Source organism: Tenrec ecaudatus (assembly GCF_050624435.1).
Source record: "Tenrec ecaudatus isolate mTenEca1 chromosome 18 unlocalized genomic scaffold, mTenEca1.hap1 SUPER_18_unloc_4, whole genome shotgun sequence".
NCBI lineage: Eukaryota > Metazoa > Chordata > Mammalia > Afrosoricida > Tenrecidae > Tenrec > Tenrec ecaudatus.
Genome location: NW_027457667.1, coordinates 1,030,521 through 1,058,091, shown reverse-complemented (window position 1 = coordinate 1,058,091; position 27,571 = coordinate 1,030,521). Strand labels below are relative to the sequence as shown.

Here is a 27,571-nt window from a genome sequence, read left to right as displayed (position 1 = left end):
TCCTCGAGCCCTGAGCACTTGAATTGTTTTAGGACTATTCAGCAAGGAAGGATTCCCACACCCTCCGCCCCAGAAAATAGGTACTGTATACTAGAAAATTATCTGAGTTTGGAGAGATATGTCCTAATCTTATGGGCTCTCACTAATCTTTTTCACAACACTGATATCATTTTTACATTAAAATTTACAACTTATGTTAATCTTGTTAATCTGTCTTTAATACATCTTGCAAAATTATTAAATTTATTTGGGGAGTTCTATCAGACATATCATGATAAAATAATATTTCATTATATTTTAAAGAATGTATTGCTTGGTTTTGTATGTTTTCTGAATACTTTACATATTTTATATTATTTAATTGATTGCTTTTCAATTTTTCTTATAAAATATTTTGTAGGCTGGTTTTTATGTGAGGAGAGGAAATAAGAAAATTTTATGCCTATTAAAATAACATTTTGGTATACATTATTTTAAATGAGTAAAAAAATAGAAGTTCATGGAAGAAATAGCTGACTATTTATGAAAACACACTCATTACATGTATAGTAATATTGAGGATGATACAGTAAAATGAGTAAGACTTACCCCACACCCACCACAGTGAATCAGTGAAAAATCACTATACCTCATCACAGACACAGAGGAATGGCCCCCTTGAATGATCTGTATTATTCCATGAGAAGCTGATTGTGTCAGATCTCATCTATGAAGTGAGAGAAATTATAGGGGTCGTGTATAAATGGATACATCTGTACCCGTCATGACCAGCTGTCAACCCACATCATGAGATACACCCACCACTAGCCATCAGGATTCCAGACCACATTTGAGATGAGCAGCGGAGCTATCCTGGTGTGTGGCTCTGTCAAGTTCTCGAGGTTATCTCTTATTTATACCTGATGTAGACCAGAACTGCATTCATGAATGTGAATTATGAGCATGTATAAGTGCCCTATAGAGTTGAAAGCTGAAACCATCACCCCGATACAGCAATAAGCAAGGACATTGCCATATAGGGTGCTCTTGAACCACTGATACCGAAGTGCACTCATCAAGGAGTGACTATGGAGCTTTATTTTCCTATTGGCAGTCATCCTGGGTAAGATAAGACAGAGATGAGGCTGGAGAAAACGCTGTGGCAGCTCCAGAGCCCTCACCTTCTGGTTTACCTCCTCACAGGTGTTATGCCCAGATGCAGTTAGTGCAATCTGAGGCAGAGGTGCAGAAGCCAGGAGAGTAGGTGAAGGTGTCCTACAGGATTTCCGGATACACCTTCTCCAGCTATGGTACGAATTGGGTGTGACAAGTACCAGGAAAAGGCCTTTAGTGGAAGGACTGGATCAGTACCCACGCTGGGAAGTCAACATATGCCCCGGGCTTCACACAAGGCAGGAAGACATCTCCTGGGATGCGTCATTCAGCACAGTTTATCTACAGACTGGCAGCCTGAACTCGAGGACACTGCCACCTCTTCCTGTGTGAGACACACGCTGTAGAAATCCACATCCTGAGAGCGTCAGGACACCTGAGGGCAGGGCAGCTGTACTCGCTGAGGCAGTGACTCAGAATATTTAGTTGAATCTTCTCTTTATTTACCTCCTATGAACTTAGAGATGAGAAACAAAGACAATTACTTTCTGTGAAATTACCATTATAATACCGTGAAATTAAATCTGCCCCTCAAGGGGGGAGGTTAAAAATACCTTGGTATGTAGCCTTTCCTTATCTCTCTGTGTAAACACTTACATCTCGGTACTGACAACTATGCCGACTCCATGAAGGTTCGAATTACCACCTCCAGACACAATGAAAAAATCACAGTTTATTGGCAGAGAGAAGGTGAGAAAATGGAAGCCAAGACCATCTAGTACCCAGTGAGAAAAGAGGAAGAGGGAGTCAGTGTGATCCCAGACACAAACTTCCTGCTGGGAGAGACCTGGGCTGCAGGGGGGATTCAGAACCCACATATCGCAGGTCACACCCCAGGGGCAGGTGCCCATGCATGGTTTCAGGGCTGGTTTCTTCTTGTGATCTGGGGATGCTTCTCCATCGCACTGTTTCCCCCAAGGAATTTATCTATTTTTTTATGACAAAGGAATGCAAGATTATTGTATAAGAAATATTTAAAATCAGACTATTGCAGGTAGGATGTATAATAATGGAATTGAAATCTCAACGGCCGAATGTGAGAAGGAGCAGATAAAATATAATTTTTATTTCTTAGTGTTATACCTCACTTATTTGTATATTAGTGTTTACAGCAAATGCATGTTTCAAGTACTGTTTGATAATAGTTGAATTGGTTGGATTTCCTTGAAGGCGGACATGATCTTATCACAAACAGTACTGTATTTCATGATGTGTTTAGCAAGATCCTTCCTGCCAATGAATGCCATCCCCTTCTCTTCATTGTGTTGTTCTTTGCGTAGTAAATCTTATGGTTTCCTGATCAACTTGCAATACCATTTAAGTCCTTTTAAGCTCACTAATGCCTAGAATACCAACTAACCTTCAAGTATCCCATTTCATCTTTTGCCCCTTCCAATCTTCCTAAATTTATAGTATGCAAATTATCAATTTTGATCATTAGAAGACTTTTGCGGCTCTTTCTCTTTACCTTGAGTCATGCCCCAGCAGCAAAGGAAGATCCTGACAGCTCCACTCCCAAAGCCTTTACCCAAATTACATCCTCATGGCTGAATCCCCTCCAAGAAACCAGCTTTACTTCAGTCACATTTTGAGTGCCCTCGAACATGAGGGGTCCATCCTCTAACAGTAGTTTCAACAATTTCCTAATTCCTTTTCTTATGCTGTCAGTATTTAACAATGCTTCAAAAGTATGCATAAGATTTTCAAAGCTTCTTCCACTGAAGAAGGTAGTGGGGTCCTTCTGCATTGTCTAGTCTTAGTCTGGAAGCTTTGATGAAATCTGTTCATTTTGGGTGATCCTGCTGGCATTTGATATAACAGTGACATATCTTCCATCATCACAGCAACACACAAGCCACCACAGTATGATGAACTAACAGACAGGTGGTGAGAATATAACATTATTCCTTCAAAATACACCATACAAATTCTGGCTAATATTTTAATTACAACAAATAAATAATTGCCGAACTCCACCAAATAGTGGAGTAATTCAATTCAATATTTTCAATTTTGGTCTTAACATTTAAATAAAAAGCCATGAGGACATCAAGAATTTAAGTCATGAGAACAACAAGAATTTAATAAGTAAACAAACAAATAAATGGGTCTAGAAAACTAGAATCAATGACCAATATATAGCATACTCAACCAAAAACAAAACATATTGCTCCCGTTAGGCTGGAATTTATTTCAGAAATAAAGTGAAGCATGAAACGAATAGAAACACATAGATATTTAATAGAAATACAGATAGATGAGAGATACAAGATATGGACAGGCTATATAGAGAAAATTGACAGCTAAATCAATAGTTCAGCAGATTGATGGACCAATTAATAGATTTATGATAGATAGATAAATAGATAGAAAGATAGCAGAAATAGGAATATGTATAGATGGATGACAGAGAGAAAGAGAAACTCGTTCAACAGACACCAGTGTCATTGTGCATTCAGGTTCAGGGGTTTGGGCTGAGTCCAGACAGATGGTGTTCACAGAACACTCTTGTCTATACTGAGATAAATTGAAGACTAAATGCACAAACTACTACATGCAGTGTGTCATAAGGAGGAAGGATGTTATAAAACAATGACTCACTCTTCAAGAGATTGTCTCAAGTACCTGGGTCCCCACAACAGGAACATATCAGTTATTTGATGTGTGTGGTGATGCAGATAAAAGTAGGTCAGGGAAGCTATGTGAGACCAGAGTGTAAGCACCACGAAGGGAAGGTTGGGATGTATTGCATAGGGTCTCGGGACAAACAGCACATGACCCAGTTCAAGACTCAGTGCATGGGGAGCAAGATACAGGTTTCCTTCCTGAATTTGGGGCCTCCCTATTCAATTTTCCCCTGTGTAATGGTTTTTATTCCTCTTCCTGTCTCTGAGAACCAAGATTTAGATGTTTTTAGCATAACCGTCAACTCCAGAGAACAGAGGGAGGAGAATGAAGCATGGAATTAGGACATCTTCTCTGGGTCCTTGCTCTTTTCTTGGGAGACCCCGAGTGCACAAACCTGAGGTGCTTTCTCCCCATCAGAGGAGAACTGAAGGGAAACGTTTTAATATTATTTTTTTATTTTTATCTTTACACTTGCTTGTGGATTGTGGGAAGATTTACCAAGATTAATGCTCATTCAACTATTCATACACTCTTGTTTCATTTCATTGACTGTAATACACACAAACTCCTGTTACAATTACCTTTGCTTTCCAAATATTCTGAATGTTCCCCTGGATAAATGTTGCCCTTTTAATCACAGAACTTAGATTATTTTAAGGTAATTGTATCTACCCAGGATTATTGCTCCCAGGTAGGCTTGTCAATTATTTGACTGGAAGTTTTTCCAAGGGGTGAGTTCAGTCCCACACCTGAAGCGATGCTGGAAGCCATGGTCTCAGGACTTCCACAAATCGACCCAACAAGGAAGCCTAGTCTTTGTATTATTCTTTTGTGTGTGTGTATTGTTTCACTTTTTGTCCCACTCTACCCAAGACCTTCTAACGCTATCTTTTCCAAAGAAGTGGGTACTGATAGCAAGGCACCACCTATTTCTTCTGGTCATAGAGATCAGGAGACTCCTATCCATGATTCATTACAACATTGGACGAATGGTTTCGTTGTGTCTTCAAGGATCATCACTCTGGAAAGGGTGAAACAATTAGCTGCACCTAGTGTGGTTTAAAGTCCCCAGTCACTACTCTCAAAGCCCAGATGTAGGACATTGTCTTTGTGCGCCGTTATCTCAGCGAGTCTTGTGTCCCTGAGCCCCAAGGCCTCCTCCTGAGAGAGAGAAAAGTTAACAAACTGATGGTTTTCTTTAGTTTAGATCACAGTAGGTCAGAGAAATGTTTAGACAGATTATGAAATTTATGAGATTGTGAAACTGATGAAGGTGAGATATTCTCCATGTTGGATTTTTAACTTCTCTAACAAACAGCTACCCTGTCAGAGAGACGGTGACAAGGGCCAGGTTGTCCATGAGTATTCAGAGTGACACACTCATCTTTGACTTTAATCTGCACAGATTTGTCTGACACTCCGAGTAAAGCTGACATTCCCTGAGATTTGTTTCCTCTTCTCAGGCAGCAGGAAGTACAGGAGAGACCTGGGCGCTAGGACACACCTGAGAGTCTATTGAGAGTCTATTTAGAAGGGGTCATTCAGTTGATGAGATTCTTCAAAGTCTTCACTAAGGAGACAGAGGTACCTTCCATCATGGACATCATTCCCCACAGACAGTAAGGAGGGAACCAGGCTCCTTGGGCTGCAGATTCACACTGGGTTTGAAACCACTCTCGCCTGAGTGTGAATGAGAGATGCACTAAGTGGAGTCACAGTTCAAAGCTCTCTGTGTGTGAGGTTCTAGTGCTAGTGCCAGTCTTGTCTCCCTGCCCCCGCCCTCTCTCTCTCTCTCTCTCTCTCTCTCTCTCTCTCTCTCTCTCTCTCTCTCTCTCTGCATGTGTGTGTTGCAGGATGTTACTAGGATTAAGTTCTGTCCCTCCCAGGAGTCCCAAGACCTGGGTATCCAGGGTTATAGGGCTGGAGGAGTCTGACACGTAGGGCAGGGCAGAAATATGCAAAGTGGAAGACATCCATTTTAGACCCACAGGCCACCTCCACAGGGGAAGGTTTCTCATCACCCAGCTGGTGAACTCAGTGTGATTCCTTTGCATCCTCCTTGCAAGATGGGGTCTGCCACCCTAGATCCCCTCATTGCTCTTCTCCCAGGTCAGGATCACCACAGGTTTGAGATGAATGGAGGATGTGTGTGCAGAGGGAGTCTCTCATCTCTCAATCCTATCTCCACAAGTGTCTGTGCTCAGGTGCAGCTGGTGCAGTCTGGGGCAGAGGTGAAGAGACCTGGGGAATCTTTGAGGATCTCCTGTAAGACATCTGGGTACAGCTTTAATAGAAACTGGATTGGCTGGATTAAGCAGACACCTGGAAAGGGCTTGGAATGGATAGGGATAATTTATCCTAGTGATGCTGATACCAGGTACAACCCATCCTTCCAAGGAAAAGTCACCATCTCCACAGAAAACTCCATCAGCACCATGTACCTGCAGTGGAGCAGCCTGAAGGACTCAGACACGGCCATGTATTACTGTGCAAGAGACACAGTGAGAGAAACTCCTTCCTGAGAGGGGCAGAAACCCTCAGCCTGATGCAGCTGCAGAGCAGGAGTCTCAGAGCATCTCTCAACTCAGCACCAGAGAACAGAGTGTCTGCTGTCTCCCAGTTCGTGAAACCAATAACACAGGCCACTGGCACGACAGGGCGACATCTCCCCACACGGGAGCACTGATGTATCATACCAGTAAGAGTTTCTCTGGAGTGGCCCACTGTGTAACTTCTGATTAACCGCAGCACTATACAGCATATGACGTAAGGTTTCTTCATGAAATTCTCAGAGTTCAGCCCTTGATGCTCTTGAAGATTGAGCAGGTGCGTTGTCATATAGGAAAAAAAAATCAGCTCAAATGTCCTGGCCTTTTCCTCATTAAGGCCATTCCCAATGTTACTAGAATTTCTTCCTAAGAAGTAGCCATGATCTTTGCTTGCTTTCTAACTTGATTCAGTTGCCTGCATTCAACTTAATTCAAGAAACAGCTTTATAGAAACTTCCTGGGGGAGCAGTGGTGCTGTGGCATTAACAAACTGCTCATGGATCCCAGACCTGATACCAGTTAGTTACTGGTATGAAGAAGAATATGGCATCAGGCCTGGAAAAAGGCTTATGACTTATGGCTTATGAACAACCTGTGATATGAAGATAACACAATCTTGCTTGCTGAAAGTGAGGACTTGAAACACTTGCTGATGATGATCAAGGATTGCAGAGGTCATTATGTATTAGGATTCAATGTAAAGAAGACCAAACGATGCTGGCCAGATTCCAATTTTGTTGTTGTTTATGATTACTGTTTATTTTGAACTGACTTTGAAAAGTCAGCATACTTCATGAAGACTCCAGACACCCACCTTCCTTCCAGCTCCTCTCACAACAAGCTGCCAGGAAGAGAATTCACTCTCTCTCCCAATAGCTCAAGTCAAAGCAAAACAAAAAAAGTGTTACATGACTCAGTCTTTATAAGTGGCCTTGATATTGCCTTGTCTGTTTGAACCAAGTGAAATAAAGCTCAAAGGATTGAAATTTTCTTTTATGTTGCAGGATCCTTCTGCATTTAAACTCTGAAAATTGTCTTTCATTGTGGGACTTTGTGATTCTTTACAATTATTATTGTCCATTCCTAGATTGTTTTCTTCCTTCAATAAAGTCTTTGATATTTACTGAAAGCTCTTGCTTGTCTTTGAAAGGAAGAATAGAAAAGTAAATGTAATATGTACATTTCATGACCATCGATGTCTACCAATCACTATCAAGTTCCTAAAAAGAAATAAAACAAACAATAAATATTAATAAACTTACTATTTATTTGAGCAAAATGTAGTACACACCAAGGGATTGAAAAAGTTATCTTCAATAACTAATTTTTGTTCCAAGATTATATTTGTTGTGATTATAATAACTAAGGAGAATCTTACTACAGTGTAAGAACAATTAAGAACATTGGACATTCTGTTTGAGGCCATACCCCAACATGCTTAACTTTGTGTGGCAATGTAAACTCCACAGCTTGACCAAGGAACCTCCCCTTAGGATATGAGATGGTGCCACAGCATGTTGGAACACCCCAGTTACTTGTTTGTTTCCTTGGCTAAATCTGTAAACCACTCCCACCTTTTTTTCCCCAGGAGCTTTCCTTCAGGAATGTTCTAGTTTAGTTCTTGCCTGATTCAAGTAAAGCAGACCCTTTCACTTTCATGCTGCTCCTGTCTTTTTTCTCAGCTAGAGTGGTGTCGCTAACTTGTTTCACACTTCGTTTGACTGAGTGTGTTTTTCAATGTGAAAATATACTCTGTCTTATAGAGTCACTGTGATTCGAAATCACCTTAATGACAGTGAGGTTGGGATTGGTGTTATCACAAAGAAGATGATGGGGGTCAGACTTTCTCTTCTCAGTTTCTGAGAAGAATTGGATTGTCTCTACTTCATTCTTGGGGCTTCCAAAATTCAGAACATCTCATCAATTTCCAGGTAAAATCTCAAACCTAGTGGAAAACATTACGTCATGGACAGGGTCCTCTAGGATCCACAAACCTTGTCCGTAGTCATGAATTACCTGTGGAGATTCTTCTGCCAAGTGGTTACTTCTTTCTGATAGTTTCCAGATTCCCAAAATGGGTTGACATAATAAGGTTTCCATTACTTGTCATCAGTAATTATTTTCCCTCTTCCTAGTTGTCCAAGGTTTGGGCCTAGGATTGATGAATCCCTCAGATTCTCAACGTAAACTTTGCTATCTCTGGTGACTGCTGAATGCCAGAGCTGGAGCTGCCAAAACCTGCAGAAGAGGTTGGAGTAGTTGTGAGCAATATATTCTAGTAGCAGAAAACAGCCTCCCATCCCTATGGAACTGGTACTCGAACTCCAGAAGAATACCCACAAATCAGTTATCTTGCATCTGAGCTCAATCACACTGAGGGCACAGCTGTCCACTCATGTGGGAGAGAATCAGAGAGAGAACTCAGGTTAGCAGGGCAGGCGTAGGTGGGTAGAAACTAATAAATATTAAAAACTCACCTAACAACACAGAAGGCGCACAGCAAATAACCCAATTAAACAAAAACAGAGAAGACGAATTAAAGTGATAAATACCCAGTTTTAATGCTCATGATAAAAGAAAGGCGGCTGGAATCTCCCAGATCAGAAATCAGAGAAGAGACACCATTCCACAGATTTTATGGACAGTGAAAGGCGAAAAAGAATCTAATAATGTCCCCACATAAGAAACGGATCATAGAGCTGCTCACTGTCATCATGCCTATCCAGCGGTTGAGGGGAACGAGAGGGGATGCACTGTGACCTCTCAGATGGCAAAGGCTGTTGTGTCTGCCATATAAAGCTTATAACTTGAAAGTTACTTTCTTAAAAAATTTAATAATGTGCAACAAAGAAATACTTGGTACAGAACCTGTTTAAGAGCTCTATTTTCCTGAGAATGCTTGTGTTTCTCTGAGTCTGAGGGAGAAGAGTTGCCCATAATCTCTACACAATCGCTTCTAAATATCAGGGAAGATGCAAATGCAGCTCTCTGCCTGCTGATAAACCAGCCACAGCCCCTGATGTTTGAGATCTCAGAGGACATTCCAGTTTCCGGGTCTCTGCTGTTACCATTTCGTGACAGGAGCTTGTCCAGAGGACACATCATGAATTTTGCAGCAACACTGGCTTTCATTTTGGCTATTTCACATGGTAATTGTGGTGTACCGTACTGTGTGTGTGTGTGTGTGATGGTGAGTGATTTAGTTTGTATGTGGGTCTGTTTGCAGGTGGTCAGTGTGAGGTGCAGCTGGTGGAGTCTGGGGGCGATATGAGAAAGCCTGGGAGGTCTCTGAAAATCTCCTGTGTAACCTCTGGATTCAACATCAAAAAGGATGGCATGAATTGGGTCCGCCAGGCTCAAGGAAAGGGCCTGCAGTGGGTTCTTGGGTATTAATAGTGGTGGAAGGGTCAATGCACCATCTCCAGAGACAACTCCAAGAACACACTCTATCTTCAAATGGACAGCCTGAAAGCTGAGGACACGTCCATGTATTACTGTGCAAGAGACACCCAATGGGCGCAAATCAGTGAGAGGCCATACACAAATTTTCCCTGCACAGAGGACAGTGGTCTCCAGGGGGCGCTCAGGACCCACAGAGCACAGGGCTCAGACCCAGGAGCAGGTGCAGCTGGAGCTTCAAGGCTGGTTTCCTGTGGGGATATGCGGATTCTGCTAAATCTGTTTCCCTAGGGAATCTCTCTCTAATTTAAGAATATTAGTTCTGTGCCTACTTCTGGTATCTGTGAATTCAAATAGTATATTGTAATGGGAGAATATAGTCTGTCTTACAGCAACAAACAGTCTGTCCCTTAAGGGCAGGAAATGACTCTGTCAGGTGTCCCTGCATCAGAGATCTCATGACGCTCAGATAAATACTTTCCAATAAGACTCAGGGGAAATGGGAGACTGGGAAAAGGTCACTATTAAGTGCCAACATTATTGACTGAAAATTTCACAGTATATTCTTCCATCACTTTGTAAGGTTTCATGACAATCACTTATTCAAATTATAGAAACGTTGATACATGCACACAATAGAATGCTATACATGCCAAAAAAGTACCAGAGAGACCACAAAGCACATTAGGACATAGACATGAGTGTAACTAGACAATTACACACGCACACAAAACAATGAAGCAAAAACAAAACAAAAAACACCTACAAAGGAGGCTCCACTCAAATTTGGGCATGTTGTCATATAGCAGGAATTGGGAAATGGCAAGGGCTTCTGACATTCAGCAGCGTCCCAGCGTTACTTCAGTTTCATAGAGTCTCCTGTGATGGTGTTCTCAAAGGAACCAAACTACTGTGTTGAACTTAAAGCTTAAAATCTCCAACATGGGAGGCACAGCTGATTGCTATTCTAAATTCATGAGTTTCAAGGTATGATCACATGATTTCAAATGGTAAAACCAAGATCAGAGGAGGGAATGGAATTAGAGGTTCAATTCAGGACTATCATTGTTGAGGTTCTCTACTTTCTGGACGCCAAGGTCTTCCAGCCTCTACTGATGTGCTGTTGATTTTCTTTCTCTCTTGGCATTGGTCTGACAAGGGAGAAAACAACTCTGCACTTACCTTTTTAGCACCCTCAGGTGGATTCCAGCACTCTTGTGTTTGATGAGTGTAAGTTTTGTCTGGAGCTCCGCTAAAGCTAGAGGTAATTAACTGAAGTTCTGTCATTCTTAGGGAAACATTGTGAACCTAGGTCTGAGGTGTGGCCTTACAAACATCCACGTTTCTCCCTCAGGGGCAATTTGGGTCCAGGAGAAATTTCTGCTCTCTTTCCAGGATCGACCTTCTTCTGTTTTTACCTCATCTGTTTCCCCCACAGTTGCTATAGTTTACCACATGAGACCATAACTTCCTGTTTTGGAGTCTTTAACTTCTACATCTTGGTATTTGTATATTATAGATGAGAGGGCCTATATTCTGGGGGGTGGGGGGGAATCATATGGTGTCCTCTGTTTCTATTGGTTTCTTGTGTGACTTAACACTACAGTTAAATGTGATAATAATAAATCATATTTTCCCACAGAAAGGGTGGCTGGGATTTCCATAAAGTCAGCACAGTCCAGCATGAACTAGCAATCACATCACAGTGTCCTCAAGCCATAGTTGTGCATCGGAGCTGTCCTGTGTATCTCAAAACCTGGCTTGTCTTAATGCCCTGGACATCCTCAGACACTGGCTGGGAATCAGGACTAAACAAGTGATGGTTTTCGGAGGACACATTTGAGGGCCTGGAGCATTGTGCTACCTTGTGCAGAGTAAGGAGAGGTGCTTCACTTGAGCAAACATCTTGTCCACTGTTTGCCTTGCGTTTTGATTGCAAATTGTCCCCACCCCTCACAAACATTTAAAAATCCACGTGTCAGAATTTTATAGGTGCATATTAAATAGTTTTATTTAATTGTAATACAAGCATCTTTAGCCTACAGTTGTACTTTCCCAAGGGACCCACAGCCCTGTCAGAAGAGAACTGATAGCCTTCAGTGCCCAAGGCTGGGATTTTAACCTACTGCCTGAAGAATGATTTGCATAGGAGGAAGTCCTGTGCTTATAAATAGAGGCTCCTTTGTTTCTTCTGAGGCCATCATAGGGCAATTCTTCTTTTGAACTCATCTGTGTGTTAGTTTTGAATGAGAGAGCACGTTTTCTAGGAGGTGTCTGTGAATGGTCAAAGGACAGCCCAGCATTTCTGAGCCAAGTATTCTTCCCCTCAAGCCCTTCATTGCTCCTGCCCTGACTGAGGCTCCCATATATCCTGTGCATCAGAGGATGGGCAGTATAGAGTTCTTTGAAACCATCAGGTTCACCCCACAGTGTCCTCATTACCCCACACTCTCCAAACACATTGCTTTTTTATACACTGACGCCATTTAATCAACCTTCTCAATGTCCTTGGTCATTTTCATATGTGGTAAATAAATGTTTTAGAAGAATTAATACTAGATCTGTCCCAAGGAGTTGGGGATTGGTTATCCCACAAATATCCACCTCTTCCATGATGCCCTCCAGTGCCTTTTTCCACCCACTCCTCCCTTGAGTAGATTTCCTCATGTTTCTGGGCTCTGTGAATTGTTGCCATGTCCAACAGATACTAAGGACAGGCAGCGGTAAGCTCGACCAGAGACTGCCCTTCACTCTTGTCCCTGTATTTCATTAATGTACATATGCCCTGAGGCCTCTGGCAGGATGTCTGCAGTTGGCATTGACTCCCTACTAATGTTCATCAGCCAGGTCTTTCCCCACCTTGGCCAAGATCATCACAAACCCCACCGCTCTTACAAGCAACACCATCACTTCATCCAGTGCCTGATTGCTAAGGAAAACCTCAGGGTAAGTCAAGTGAGTCAAGTGCCACCGTGTTTCAGGGAAGAAGTTGCCAACTAGAAAAGTTGGTCCCTAGACAAGACAAGGTTTTAACTCTGCGAGAAATGCAAGATTCTGAAGAGAGACTCTGTTTGACAGAGAACGTTCAGAAGAGTGCAGACCAGTCAGGTGTCATGACTTCACGTGTAGAGACACGGCAGAGCAAGGAGGGGGGAAGAGTTGTTTAATAGACAGGGCTTTACCTATAAATATAGACACATCGATCTATTTCCCCATCCTCCTATATATATTTGCATGTACATGTCTTTGTCTAGACCTCCATAAATGCCCTTTGACTCCTAGCTCTTTCCTCCATCTCCCTTGACTTTCCTCCTGCCCTACTACCATGCCTCGTTGCCACCTGGGCTAGAGTATACCTCTTGTCTACACAACCTTACCCTTGATCATTCCCCACCAGGCCTGCCATTCCCCCCTCTCTACCATTTGGGGTCCCATGTTGTTCCCTTGTCCCTGTGTTTGTTAACACTACTTCTTTACCCCCCTATCCCCCCACCCAAAGTCCCCCCAGAACTGTCGGTCCAGTTTTTTTCCCTACAGATAGTTCATCCAGCCTGTCCTATTCAGACAGACCTGTGGAGACACTAACATGCACGAAAACAAGAGAGAGGAAAACAAAGCAACAGTATGCAACCAGACAACAAAACAACAAAAATAAACCACTGAAAATCTGATTATATGTGTTTTTGTATTCTTTCCAGGATGAGGCTTAAAAATGAAGTCCTATTTCCAATATTTTATATTTTCCTAATTATACATTCTCTTCTTGTTCCCAGTTTAGGTCAGCACCTTCAGAGTTGATTCTTCTCTCTGTGCCTGAGATAACAGATCACAGGGAAAAACTGACAAGAGCTTCCACCCTGTGTACCACGTGGTCTAGAACAGATTCAGTAAGAGATTGGCAGTATAACTAGGGGATTTACTGGGGTGGGCATCTGGAGGATCCTTGAGCAAAAGCCGGGAATGGCAGGGTTCAGACTCCATGCCGCTGTCTCTCAGCATCAATGAGGATTCACCTATGGAAGTGGACAGAGACATCATTCCTGAGCAGACAGCCCCCAAGCACTCCTCTCAGACACCACACCCAGGACTCTGCCCAGCAGGACAGTGGGGTTTGGCATTTCTGGGCCCCTGCTGCTTCACAGAAGTCTGGGAGCTGCCACTACCCTTTCAGTGGGCCACTTCCCAGTGTGTGTCTGATGGCACAGAGCGTTTTGGAGACTGCAGTTGGATTTTTATCCATGCCTGACCCCAGAAATTCAATAAACACAAATCACAATTATAAAAGAAAAGCTAAATAGTTATCAGTAAGCAGAAAAATGTGGAACCAATAAATAATAAAGGCTTTATACAAATAAAATCATCACAATTCATCTGATACAATTAAAGCTTACTTTAGTGATTTTAAATGAGATGAGAACAGCTTTTAACAATAATACACACCAGCTTTCAATATATTAAGAAAATAAATGATAATATATCTAGGGAAAGTGAGGTAAAATAAAATTGTCACACTTCATGGTATATCATTAAAATTTAGTGATTTTGAATGAGACCTGAGCAGCTTTTAGCGTGAATACAAGTCAAGTTTCCAAGTGTTAAGGAAATACATTAATATATCTGAGGAATGAGCAATAAACCCCTCATTATCTTGATGGGATATCATTGTGTTCACAGAATAAAGAAAGGATAAAGTAGAAATAGCATTGTCCCTTTCTAGGGTCACCAGATTCAAAGGAAATAGATGATAACACTATTCTAAACTTTAGAAAGAATGGAAGATACATGTTTAAAGGCAAGATACATTTATGAGATCTACCGAGGCAATAAACCTCAGGTGATTACCCTCTGTCCATAATAGAGGGATGGGAATCACCTGGTTACTAATCAGATTGCATTGGAGAGATGATTATAGTAGATCAAAATGATAAACCTGGCTTGAATGGTTAAAACTTTTTCAGTTAACCCCCCTACTGATACATGTTGGGTCTGATCTGGTTTTTTTTCTTAACTATTAAAATAATTTAATGTGTCTTTAGAGTTTGTTTACAGGTAGACTTTCGATATCAGTATATGTATACAACCCCACACATATTTTAACATTGAAGGACTTGTAACTATCATAGTTAATCATATATATATATATATATATAGAGATTTCATGGTACCACAATTGCAACCTAATTATTTACATGGTACAATCAATATAAAGCAGTCCTAGATCTTAAAAGTAAAACAAATAAGAATTTGAAGAAAACATGCAATCTTTGAGCAAGTAACACACCTCTTTCATGTTAAGGACTAACAATAATGACTATTCACACTGAAGGCAGGTAACACCATTGGTTTGAGAGATTTAATAATCAACCTGTTCAGAGTCTGGTGCACAGCCAAAAATAAACATCAAGTGTTCAAATGATACAAGTATGAAGGGCCAAAATTTGGAAGCAATCTAATGAATTAAACCGTACCATTAAGTCTCTCTCTCTCTCTCTCTCTCTCTCTCTCTCTCTCTCTCTCTCTCTCTCTCTCTATATATATATATATATATATATATATATATATATATATATATATATATATATATATATATAAAGCTAAACAGTTACTTACTACTATCAAGCTCTTAAGAGTTTGGTGGCAGTCACTCTTAAGTAGACACTCTTTAAGTGGATTCCTTATGGTAAAAGCTAAACCTGTTTTCTAGATTTTAAATGTGGTTAAGATGTCCAGGCATGGAAGGAAGCAAGCTGAACCATCACCAGTACACAATAATTAAATACAACATAGTAGAAATATTTCATCTCTGAGAAGTCAGACACATGATTTCTCAAAAATCACAAATGGGACGCAGATTTAGTTGCTGACTTCAATGATAGCCTGGAACTGGCAATTTATGGCCATCTTTAGCTCCAACAAAAAGTATAAGAAAGAGTGATGAGATCAATATTCACCATTCTTGGATCTTCAGCAAATTCAGGATCAATGTAGAAAAACCCTGGCATGTCTACTTCCTCTTGTGGATTAAGCCTTTGTTCTTCAAAACAGAAGCACTGTATTCTATTGAAATACTGTCCAGCTTCAAATGGTACAAGATTGTATGTAGAAATCCCGATGACTGGCTTGTCAGTCGGGTTCTTAGCTTTGTAAAATGCCAGTGCCGTCTCTCCTGGCATTACATATATTTCCGTTTGCTGAGGTCTAAAGTTCCACTGGAGACTTGCATGCACATCCGCATTAAAGGTTACTTTAGAGGGAGGGGGGAACGGGGAGGGAGCGGGGGAAAAAAAGAGGACCTGATGCAAAGGACTTAAGTGGAGAGCAAATGCTTTGAGAATGATTGGGGCAGGGAATGTATGGATGTGCTTTATACAATTGATGTATGTATATGTATGGATTGTGACAAAGTTGTATGAGCCCCTAATAAAATGTAAAAAAAGAAAAGAGGAGAAAAAAAAAGAAAATGATTAGGGAAAAGAATGTACAGATGTGCTTTATACAACTGATGTATGTATATGTATGGATTGTGATAAGAGTTGTATGAGCCCCTAATAAAATGTTTAAAAAAGAAAAAAAAGGTTACTTTAATAATGCGATCCTTAACAGGCACCATGTTTTCAATCTGGTTAGATCCATGACCAGCTACAGCTGACCCTCCAAGTCCAGTAGTCTGGCAATAGAGCCGATAAAGGGGCACCGCTGCGTAGGACGCCCCCAGCATGGCCATGGCGACCGAGGTCACGTATGTGAGGACAGTCTTGTTGCGGCGCCGCCAGGCCTCCTCCTGCGCGCGCATGAACGGGTTCGTGCTCTTTGGCCCCTGAGGCGGCTGCAAAAGCAGGCCCAGTGCCTGGCTCCGGAGCCCCGACGTCCCTAGCCGCCTCAGTCCCCTGTCAGGAGCTTGGGTGCCACTCCGCCATGGGCAGAGGAGGGGCTCTAGCCTCTGGTCAGCAACGCAGCGTGACCCCAGCGCCCGGCACACAGCTCCAAGTTCCTCCATGCCATGAGCCAGACCTGATCTGGTTTTCAACATTCTCTCTCTCTCCCTCTGTTTCATATTGGGTATACTCTACTCAGATGTATTTTGTCATTGGTGGTAACCCTACTGAATTTATATTACTATCTTTTCTGTTTTTCTCAGAATATGAAACCTGGGATTGATGCACCTATAGACACAGCAAGTAAAATAGGGTTCCTGAAGGATATGGTGGGGTGGGGCTATGGGAGACAGACAGAGTAAGATGGGGTTGATATTAAAGAGTTTAGGAAGTAAGAAAATATTTTGAAACTGACTGTGGTAGCAAATGTACAATATGTCTTGATGTGATTGAGCTATGGAATTATATGATATCTGCATTATCACACCCAAAAATGGTTTTTGGAAAATAAAAAGCAATATTATGTGCTTCATAAAATGAAAGGTATAAGAGATTATACAATATAAATATTTAAAACCCCATATAAAATTTAAAATATTATTGTAGTAAATGAAATATAACAGAAATAAATGGAGGAGCATGTCACGGTATTTATTGTAAAACTCAGTGACTCTAAATCTTGCCATTTCTAAACTGAATGATAAATCCAATGTGATAACATTCAACATCTATGTAAGGATAAGGTCACTAGAAGAACAAAACCAGAGCTGCATAGAGAGATAAAGAGAACTGCTCATGCAGTTGTAGAAGTGGGCACCTCCATTCTGACTCTAAGTCCTCGAGTCTTAGTTAGGCTTCTCCTGACTTATGTAGCTTCAGGGGCTGATAAATCTACAATAGGCTGGAGCACAACTTGATGATAGTTTCAAAGGCAGGTAAATAAAAACAAGTCATACTTGTTATTGAAGATGTATATTACTTCAAGGTCAGATCACATGTCAGATACCAGGCCACTGTGGACTCTCAGGATTGGCAGGGGTTATTTCAAGCTTTCGGTCAAATTCAAAACCTAGAGCTTGAAGAGCCCAGATGCAGGATCCAAACCCAGATGGAAACGAACAAGTTTTCCTACCAATCTGTTTATAAAGGAAGTAGATCACATTCACACAGAATATTTGTTTTCCAGTTGCTTCAGAGCTGTGTCCTGAGTAAGGGAGGTACACTCTACCCTAATCATACAACTGCTTGGCTACGCACAGCAGACCCCATTATGGAATTGATTGAATTGTGTTCTTTCACATGATGAGGAATTACTAGGTGCCAACTACCAAACCACTAAGCACACTACCCCGCCAAGTTGACACAAGCCTAACTATAATAGTCCTCAACAGATAATTTGAAAATCATCAAACTCCTTACCACTTATTTAAGACCACAGTGCATTAAAACACAAAACCAAAATTAAAACAGCTGACCAGATTTTAGAGAACTTTATGATTTTGTGTCTTTTATACAACTATCAAAACAATAAACAACATAAGGCATCATTAGTTTGCCCTTTATGTTTGCTTGATTCATTCATTTAAACAATATGGTATGTCACTGTTATACTTTACAATTCCCTAATGGCAAAGACATTGAACATGCCATCATATTCTCACCAATATAGCTATAGTCTTTTGTGTCTGGTTCGAGTTTGGGATTTCTGATGCTTGTGTGGGAGGAAGTGATAGGTTGTTTTTCTTTTTAAGTTTTCCTATTTAATTTGTATTGTCAAGTATATGTGCAGCAATATCATCTTATGGCTAATATCCCTCTGCAAATTCTGGGCCAAAGAATTTCAGGTGACCATAATCTTATGCTCAGATTTTCACAGTGTTGAAATATATATTTATGTAGAAATTTAAAGATATTCTAACTGACCAGAAAATTAATATGGCCAACCCTAATCTGGGGGAAATAATCTATGATATGAGGGAGAGAAATGAGGAAGGAATCTGAATGGGGAATGGCTTTGTAAACTGCATGTCTAGAGACAATCCCACAGATTCCATAGGCATTAAGGTGAATAATTTTCCTTGAGTCTAGGAAATAAACACAAGCTTTAGATCTCTGAGTAGTTTTCAGAGGGCTGTGCCCAGCGTGCAAATGAAGAGGATGATTTTGGTTGGAAATGCTCACATTTCATATAGAACAGAATCCCCTGGGAAAGGGGCATTTAAAACAGTATGCATGGTTGTCCCCTAAATTTTGAGGACTAGTTGCCTGAATAGACCTTATTTTAATCCAGGGTGCCTGTTGAGTCTCAAGCAGGTGTCTTTTTTTCAAAACCTGAAATATCATTATTCTTTTTCTGCCCCCCTGATAACTTGAATTTCCACTCACTTCTCTGCTGTATCTTTACACTTGAACTCCTGACAGGTTTTGCCCTAATTTTGGATGTGCTCTGGAAAACCAAGTGACTGACATCTCACAGTCTTGCATCAATTAGAAGTTATAGAGTTGAAACTTTTCTTTTCTGGGGTCCACATTCTCCAGTTGGAAACCTCCTCCCTGAGACCCTATGACACTGGCATCTCTTTATTTACACTGAGATTGGCCTTAGTTATCAAAACCTGAGACGTGTTGTTGGTAGGAGTGCTGGAGTTGGTGATGGCAGTGGCTCAAAGAAAACCCCAGAAGACTTTGAGGAGGTTGATAAGGAAGTGTTAGTTTGGAAAGAAAAGGTGTTTGGAGAGCGTGGGTGATGAAGATACCCTGGTGTCCACCTGATGTTTTCAACAAATGATAGCCTGTCCACTCTCTGGGGCACAGGACATACAGGAGCCCAAGGCAGGGCAGAGACTTTGAGGGGCTGGAGGGAGAGAATATTGAGCTCAGAAATACTTGGTTTTCCTTTTATCTTTAATACACACCGCTTAGGTCAAGTGCTCTCTCATTATAGACTAACATGCATACAAGTTCAAACACAGTTACCCTAGCATGGGCTCAGGAGGTAGAGGGTTGTCTGGTCTCTATCACTTTCTGTTTATAAAGACAGTGCTCACTCACATGCAAATCATTCTTCGGGCACTAGGATAAATTTCCCTTGGGCAGGAAAGCTATCAGTTCTCTTCAGACAGGCCTTCAGGTCTCTTGGGAATGCAGAGCTGTGTTCTAAAGATGCTATTGCTGTGTGTTCTCCTGTGCCTCCTGACAGTTCCCCAAGGTGGGAGATTCAGATATCTGACCTGGGTCTGTGGGTATGGTTGTGAACTCAAGTGAATAATGGGGACCATCTGTTTTTGTTTGCAGGTGTCCTGTCCCAGGTGCAGCTTCAGGAGTCGGGTCCAGGACTGGTGAAGCCCTCCCAGAAGCTGTCCCTCATCTGCACTGTCTCTGGTTTCTCCATCACAAGCAGTGGTTACTGCTGGCACTGGATCCGCCAGCCCTCAGGGAAAGGGCTGCAGTGGATGGCATGGATATGCTCTAGTGGCGGTACAAATTATAACCCATCATTCCAAAGCAGACTCTCCATCACTAGAGACACATCGAATAATCAGTTCTCCCTGCAGCTGAGCTCCGTGACTGCTGAGGATTCGGCCATGTATTACTGTGCAAGGGAAACACAGTGAGGGGAAGTCAGTGTGAGCCCAGACACAAACCTCCCCTGCAGGGAAGACACTGGGCAGCAGGGGGCGCACAGAACTCACTGAGTGCGCACATCCAGCCCTAGACAGGCACAGATAGATGATGGAGCATTTCCTTTTGGAATCAGGGTTCCTTCCATCTTTCATCTCTCAGCATGTCGACGGACATTTTTTTCTTTTTCTTACTCTCTAAATTTTCTCCTCACTGCCGACCTGAAGGAGAAATTAGCATTCTCTGTGTGCAATACAAATAGTAAAGTGACTCTAAGAGTTCATTTTCATCCTATAGAACCCAGTTTCCTTCTTGAAAAATAGGTTATCATGATAATTCTCACCCTATCTGTTACTCAAAACCTATTGACAATAAAATACAGGCATGTCCAGATTCATGCGTGCAATGAATGATTTCAAATGTACTGAACTCAGTGACCTCCTACAGTCCAGGGTCAGGTCTATGAAGATTTCCTTCTGCATTGTTCTCTGTGCACTGTTGGCAGTGAATGACTAATGATCTCTATGTCTGAGAAAACAATGGTGGTGACTTCTGGGGCTAAATTTCTGACACGTCCTTAGAGATGCTTGCTACCCATTGTCTCCCTGTATGCAGAAACAAAGGTTCCAGGCACAGAGAGACCCCTGCCACTGGGAAGAGGTGAACTGAATGACCTGTCTGTTGGGTTGAGTCATTCGAAAGATCATTCATTGGAGTCACAACGAAGGAAGCACTCATTGGAAGACATCTTTGATTCCAAAGGATAGTAAATGTGTCACAAGAGGAGGAAATTGCAAACTGATTTCTCAAAATGTTCTTTAGGCCATGTTTTCAGCAGATGCCAGGGAATGTAGTCAGTGATGCTTTCCTCTCAGAAGCTGTGGTTTCCCCAACTTGTCAGTACCTCTCTAGGGACACCGTGCACAGTGGCTCTTGGGAAACTTCCTGCATTGGAATCTGCCTTCTCTTCATTGGAATGGGCTTTGTCTGTCTGTCACCATTGATCCAAAGGCAGACTTCAGAATAATAGGTATTGATGAGATCTGTTTTCACTCCAGGATACTAACTAGGCCATTTGTTGTCAAAGTTAGAAATAGTTAATGCAAAAAGAAAATATTCTCATGCTGAGTGGAAATTTTCTTCACACCCTCTGATGTATCTTGAAAGTTTTCAACCTAATGAATACTCAAAAATAGATATTTATTCAAAAAATTTCCCTTAGAATGATCCAGAAAAGATTTTCTATGCAATATTATTGTTTGGAATCATATAATTATTAACAAGATTCTCAAGTAAAATGGAAAGAATGAAGAAGAAAAAATAAAGCTAATCCAAAAGAAAAACAGCAAGAGTAAAGCATGAAGCCTTACAAAATAATAACCAAAAAAAGACAAAAATTAAGAGAAAACATAAGAAAATGAACTCAGGGCAAGAAAATTGAGAAAAAAACACAATAATTCCACAAAGGGGCGGGGGAACCATAAAGACAACCCAATGCATAATGATAGCAATAAATGCATACACATCAATAATGAAATGGAATGTTAATGGATACAATGTACCTCTCAAGAGGCAGTGAGAAGCACAATGGGTAAGGAAACTTGATCCATAAATCTATGCTTACAACAAACACAATTGAGACATAAAGAGAAATAGAATCTAAAAATCAAAGGTCGAAGAAAATACATCAAGAAAATGGCAATAAAAAACAAGGATAGCAATATTAACCAATGACAATTTTGAAATCTGTTACTGGCTATACAAATTAATAGTGAAATATACTTCAAGACCAATTCTTTAATGGGAGACCAATAAGGGCAACATATGATAAAAGGAACAAAAGAGCAAGAAGAAAAAAATATTAATGAATATATATGCATTCAATGGCAGACCCTCAAGATATATTAATCAAACTCTTATAGACTTAAAGAGAGAAATACATAATTTTACAGGAATAGAGTTAAATACACCTCACTGGGTTTTACAGAACAACTCAAAAGATCAACTAGATAATAAATCAATACAGTAACAGAAGAACTAAATACTATAATTACTGACCTCTTAGACATATAGGGTGCATGCTATCCGGGAAAACCTCAATGTATCTTCTTCTCATGTTCATATGTACCATTCTTCAGAATAGTCCACATGTTAGGCTACAATGAAGGCTTAATAATTTTTAATTTGTGATATTATAAATAAAAATTTTTACTTCACAACATTATGAAATTAGATATAAACAATAGGAAGATAAAAGAATAAAAAGTTAACATGGAAAATGAGAAATTGTGTGCATTAAATTGCTTGGAAATGGTAGGATTAAGGGATTAAGGTTTTAAATTCCTTACAAAAATGAAAATAAGCATACCACAAGCTTTGGTACACAGCAGAAGCAGTACTAAGAACACTTGTTGTGAACAATGTATGAAGATATCAAAAAAGAGAGCAAAGTCAGTATGGTAACACAACACCTTCAACAATTAGAACAAAAAGAGCTATGTAAAATATCAGTCATAAGAAGGCAATAAATATTAAAGAATGGAGCAGAAATAAATGAAAAGGAACAGGGAAATAATCCATAAGACAAGTTAATTCTTTAAAAATATTAACAAATTTTGACAAACTACTGGTAAACTAATTAAAGTAAAAGGAATAGGAAAAGCAAATATAAAGAATAAGAAATAAAAAATCCAATATCACAACAGAACCAAAACTATGAAGATCACAACAGTGAATTTGAAAATTTAGAATAAGTGGACATATTTCTAGAAAAACACTACCTATCTTTATTTTAAAAATCATTTGGGGGGGGGGGGCTCATACAACATTATCACAATCTATCCATCCATCCATTGTGTCAAGCACATTTGTACATTTGTTGCCAACATCATTCTCAAAACATTTGCTTTCTACTTGAGCCCTTAGCATCATCTCCTCATTTTCCCCTCCCTCCCACTCCTGCCTCACTCATGAACCCTTGTAAATTATTACTATTTTGTCATATCTCACAATGTCTGACATCTCTCTTCACCCACTTTTCTGTTGCCCATCCCCTAGGGAGGAGGTTATATATAGATCCTTGTAATCGGTTCCCCTTTAAATTTCCACCATCCCTCAACACTCCCAGTATCACCCCTCTCTCCCATTGTCCCTGAAGGGATCATCTGACCTGGATCCCACGTGTTTCCAGTTCCTGTATGTACCAGTGTACAGCTGGATTTGTAAGGTAGAATTGGGATCATGATAAGATGGGGGGAGGAAGCATTTAAGAACTAGAGGTGGGGGGAGGAATCATTTAAGAACTAGAGGAAAATTGTATGTTCCATCTTTGCTACATTGCACCCTGCACTCTTCTCTTCCCCAAGACCCTTCTGTAGGGGGATGTCCAGTTGCCTACAGATGGGCTTTGGCTCCCAAATCTGCACTCCGCCTCATTCACAATGATATGAATTTTTGTTCTTTGATGCCTAGTCCCTGATCCCTTTGACACCTCGTGATCGCACAGTCTGGTGGGCTTCTTCCATGTGGGCTTTGTTGCTTCTCAGCTAGATGGCTGCTTGTTTACTTTCAAGCCTTTAAGACATCACACACTATATCTTTTGATAACTGGGCACCATCAGCTTTCTTCACCACATTTAATTAAGCACCCATTTGTCTTCAGTGATAGTGTTGGAAGGTGAGCATCATGGATTGCTAGTTTAATAGAACAAAGTATTCTTGCATTGAGGGAGTACTTGAGTGGAGGTCCAATGTCAATTGGCTACCTTAATATGAAACTAATAAATATATGCACATAGATTTATTTCCCCATCATCGCATATAAATATATATATACATATATGCATGCCTGCATTGAGAGCTCTATAATTATCCTTTGCCTCCTTGCTCTGTCCTCTATTTCCTTTTACTTTCCTCTTGCCCCACTATCATGCTCAGCCTCCATTTTGGTTTTAGTAATTCCTCTCAGTTACATTGTCATTGATCAATCCCTACCAAGCATCTTAAATCCTCCTTGCCACTGATTTTGGATTCCTTGTTGTTCCCTTGTCCCTGGGTTTGTTAACACCACTTCCTTTCTTAAACATATATGAGTTCACTAGGTTTATTTCTCTAGTCACCCTGGCCTAACATACACATAGACTGAGTGAAACAGTTTTTTAAGACAGACATAAATCTTGGAATGAAAGCTACAAACTATGAAAATAATTTTGTTTTAAGTAAGCTCTTTTTTCAGAGCTTCCATTTCTAAAGCCCTAAATATCAGTGAGAAAGGCCGGGTATATAGGCGCCAGTTAATGCCAAGGAGAGAGAGAGAACTTTATGCACTGAGATAAGTCTTTGGCTTAGCTAGTACCCATGATAACTTGCTCCTGCACACAGTCATGGGAGAATCAGTGAGACAAGGTGGAGGGGGTTAACTTGGGGTTGGAGTTATGGAGCATTTCTTGCTAAGTTACAGGTGAACAAAGTATAACATTCTCCTAACTAATTTATATTTCTACAAAAACAACAGTAGATTGATTCTTCAAGATCCTCTCTCTCGAGTTCATGATACTTTCAACATTCTTGGCCAGAAAAAAAAGCCTCAAATGGGGCTTTCAGTGAAGTTAACACTCAGCTAAGACCCAGAACAAAATTATACCCAATGAAAATGGGGGTGGGGGGCATGGAGTGGAGACCCAATGCCCATCTGTAGACAATTGGACATCCCCTCACATAGGGGTCACAGGGAAGAGATGAGCTAGTCAGGATGCAGTATAGCACCGATGAAGCACACAACTTTCCTCTAGCTCTTTGGTGTTTCTTTCACCCCACTATCATGACCTCAGTACTACCTTAGAAATTGGATTAGATCAGAGCATGCACCTGGCTCCAGATAAGAGCCTGGAAAAACACATGGAATCCAGGATAGATAAACCCCTCAGGGCCAAAAATGAGATTAGAGATACTGGGAGGATTAGGGGAGGAGAAAGGGGGAATTGATCACAAGGATCAATCTAGAAACCTCTATGAGGAGTATAAACAATGGAAAAGTGGGTGAGGGGAGATGGAGGATAATGTAAGATATGAAAATAAAAATCCATAATTTATCAAGGGTTTGTGAGGGAGGATGTACAGGGGAGGGAGGAGGAAGAAATGGGGAGCTGATATCAGGGGCTCAAGGGGGAAGACAATGCTTTGAAAATGATGATGGCAGCATATATGCAAAGGTTCTTGACACAATGGATGAATGTATGGATTGTAATAAGTGATGTAAGAGCCCCCAATGAAAGTATTTAAAATAAATACTCAGCTAATCTCAGATTCTATCTTCACATACACTCAGCCTCTACTGAGTTATTTCTGATCTCTGACTTGCAATGTAAAGCAATGTAAGGAGTGTCAGATGGAGCGAGGTTGCTGAGAGTCCCCTGGCCAACACAGGGTGAGACAATCTTTCATTTAAGAATGTACTGGACATCAGAGGGTTCTGACCCAATTTTGTAAGCTTTTCCAATTGACAGTCTTGTGCCTCTCCCAATCAGGCCCCTTTCCTTTCCCTGCTCCTGTAGTCCCACATTTGATTGTGTTTAATTGATCTACCTATCATTATTGCTTTCTTTTGAATTCTGTAAAGGAGTTCAAAAGAACTACATGTTCGGTGTAAGGAGAGGCTTTCTGCCAAAGAAAAAGACCTGACTTCAGTTTTTGTTGTTGATGATATTTAGTGTGTTTTTTTAACAGACCTTTGAAACTAATCATAGTTCAAGAAGTCTTTAAGAAAAGTATTTCTTTCCTCTCACAACACACTACCAGGAACGATATCCATTATATATATATATATATGTATATATATATCCATTATATATATGTATATATATATATGTATATATATTATGTATATATATATTATGTATATATGTATATATATATTATGTATATATATACATACATATATATATAATTATATATTATATGTATATAATTGTGCAATTACTCAAATTTTATAAATAGCTAAGCAATCAGAATGTTCTTGTGAGTTCCTGGATCCTCTGTATTTATACTCTCTGAAAATTTATTTTCATGTCAGTACTTTGTGAATCCTTGGAGGTACTACTGCCAACCCCTGGATTGTTTTGTTACTCAAATAAGCTCTTTAATTTTTAACAGAAACCCCAGTATGCTCTTTGACAGGAATGATGGAAGATGAAATGGTATGAACATTTTTTCTCATGGCTATCTATCAATCGCTGCTACATCCTGAAGGAAAGAAAGAAAGAGGAGGGGAGAAGGATGAAGGAAGGGAGGGAGAGAGAGTAATATAGAAGCAATAATACATGGAAATAGAGTTGCCATCTTAAGGAAATTTTATTTTTATTAATCTAGTAGCTAATCTTTGGTGACAAGGATGTATTTACTACCAATAAATTAGCCAAGAGGAATCAGATTTCAGAATAAGAACAATAAAGTCATTGGCCATTCTGTGTGAGACCACTGCCCAACCAGCTTAACCCTGTGTAACACTGTAAATTTCACACTTACCCAAGAAACCTCCCCTGGGATATGACGTATTGATACACGATGATGAAATACATATACCTCATGTAGTGCCAACAATTATTCTGTATTTTCCTTCCTGATACTCTTTGGATGCATTTCTTTCTAGAAAAGTATACCATTCCATCAACCTACTATCAGTTATGTCTAAATATGCTGGGCAAACATGCAGAGAAAGGACATTCCCAACTTCAGGTCACCATGGAACAGAAGGACTTTGGTCAAGGATCCAGAATGTGCTAGAAAGACATCGCCACATCAAACCAGAAGACATTTAGAAGGAAGAATTATGAAAAACTCATTTCTTGTCAAAAGTCACAACCCCACCCTGATGCACACTCAGGACTGTTGCTGTGAAATTGATGCATATCTGTTATTGCCTACATTTCCTTCGTCGTGTCCGTGCCTAAAACTCTAAACTCCCCTCCTCCACTGTGCTTTTCCTTCAGGAGCTGGCCTTGGAGAGTCTTCTGGCTCACTACATGCTTGTTCCAAGTAGAGCTCCCCCATCTCATTTGTATATGGCCCCCTGCCTTTGTTTCTCAGCAGGAGTTTGATTGGTAACTTGGGACACACTTCCTCTTGCTGTGTTTATTCAATATGACATTACATATTCATCTCCGCCTGCCCCTACCGTGTCCTCCCAGAACAGTTATTCTACTAGGTCCTGTGAGGAGTACTGTTTTATGTTTCTACATATTTTTACTTATTTAGTTATCTTTGAGTGTGTTCCAGTTTATACCAACCCTGTGTCCAACAGAACAGGACACAGTCTGATGCTGTGCCATCATCACACTGGTTATGCTTGAT

General features: G+C 40.5%; 1 pseudogene; it reads right to left on the bottom strand.

The window, feature by feature from the left end:
* Nucleotides 1-15,594: 15,594 nt before the first annotated feature.
* LOC142435960 (cytochrome c oxidase assembly protein COX11, mitochondrial-like) lies at nt 15,595-16,725 on the bottom strand (annotated as a pseudogene).
* Between the last annotated feature and the right edge of the window lie 10,846 nt (nt 16,726-27,571).